General features: G+C 50.3%; 1 long non-coding RNA gene across 1 annotated transcript in view; it reads right to left on the minus strand.

Moving 5' to 3' along the window:
• LOC115071062 overlaps positions 1-1,424 on the minus strand; it is a 2,315-nt gene that overhangs the window by 482 nt on the left and 409 nt on the right. The window contains exon 2 of the long non-coding RNA XR_003850167.1: positions 495-545. This is a non-coding gene — a long non-coding RNA (uncharacterized LOC115071062). The remainder of the gene's footprint in view (positions 1-494; positions 546-1,424) is intronic.

Consider the following 1,424-nt stretch of genomic DNA (forward strand, 5'->3'; position numbering starts at 1 on the left):
AGGTTTGAAGGATGCAAGTCCAAGAGCATGTGTTCTCATGGATTTGGCCTCTGCAGAAGAGCTCAAGCAGGCGACACCCAGGACAGAAGCCTGTGTGAGAGAGAAGATCCCAGGGGGCATCAGAAACTAGAGCCAAGAGAGGAGCCAGCAAGACCTCCTACTAGGCCCCAGGGCTTAAGGTCCTGTACTTAGTGTCAACACAGCACAGAGGACAGAGCTGCCAAACAGGCATGTCCAACCTTCTGACACTGCAACAGGACATTGTCCCCACATGTTTTCCTTGAGAAGAACACAACTGAGTTGTTAAAAGTCTTAGGAAATCTCATTTTAAGTACATTTACAGTTTTGTGTTGGGCTGCATTTCTATAAATCCCGAGCATGTGGGGCCCATAGGATGTAAATGCAGGGTCCTGAACAGGAATCCAGATACCCATGTTGATGGCAACAGGATCCACAACAGACAAGTGATAGAAACAGCAGGCCAGCTTGCTTACCCCAGGAATGTTACACAGTGAGTGGTATGTACAGGACTGACATTCTTCAGCCTAAAGAAAGAAGAACGATTTAGGTTTATTTGTGTTTTTGTTCTTTTTGAGACAAGGTCTCCATGTAGTCCCAGCTGGCCTGGAACTGGCTATGTAGAACAGGCTGACCTGGATCTCACAGAAATCTACCTGCCTCTGCCTCCTGAGTACTGGGATTAAAGGCTGCACTGCCACACCCATCACCAACCATTTAGTTTTGATTGCCACATGCCATCCACACTGAGGAAGATCCTAAAATTCTATGGCCACATGAAACACCACTCCCAAACCAGCAGCAGCAGCAGGGAGGATGCAGAGGCCTCCTGGAAGCTTGGCTGCAGGATCACCTTGGACAGTCCTTAGGAAACTTGGCAGGAGACCTGACACTTGAAGACAAACCAGAGCTCCTGGCCAGAGATCAAGCTTGAACCATGTGGGACCTTGGTCAGTGAGCAGACAAGCACCAAGGCTGCCATCGACAGGAAGATTTGACCTCCCATCTGGATGGGGTTTCCTGGGACTGCTGCTGATAGATGTCTGGGGAAGGGAGAGCTCCTGAGCTGCCACCTAGTCAATAGTGAGGGACAGACCAGCATTAGAGACTGGGAGAGGATTAAAGATGTTGAGCGTGCCTGTCTCCTGGTGGTTCAAGGGGGGTTCATGAAACCCCAACAAACACGTTCAAAGGAAGGGAGAAAGCATGGATGTAGCACATGCCTTTAATCCCAGCATAGGGGGTGGGGGTGGGGTGTAGAGGCAGGCAAATCTCTGTGAAATCAAGGGCAGCCTTAAGAAGGAAGAATAAGCAGAGGGGGAGGGGAGGGAAGAGGGAAGAGGAGAGAGGTGTGAGGGTGGACTAGAGAGAAAGGAGGAGAGGGAAAAGAGGAGGAGAAGGGGGGA

The sequence above is a fragment of the Nannospalax galili genome, unplaced genomic scaffold, assembly GCF_000622305.1.
Source record: "Nannospalax galili isolate Female #2095 unplaced genomic scaffold, S.galili_v1.0 scaffold2538, whole genome shotgun sequence".
NCBI lineage: Eukaryota > Metazoa > Chordata > Mammalia > Rodentia > Spalacidae > Nannospalax > Nannospalax galili.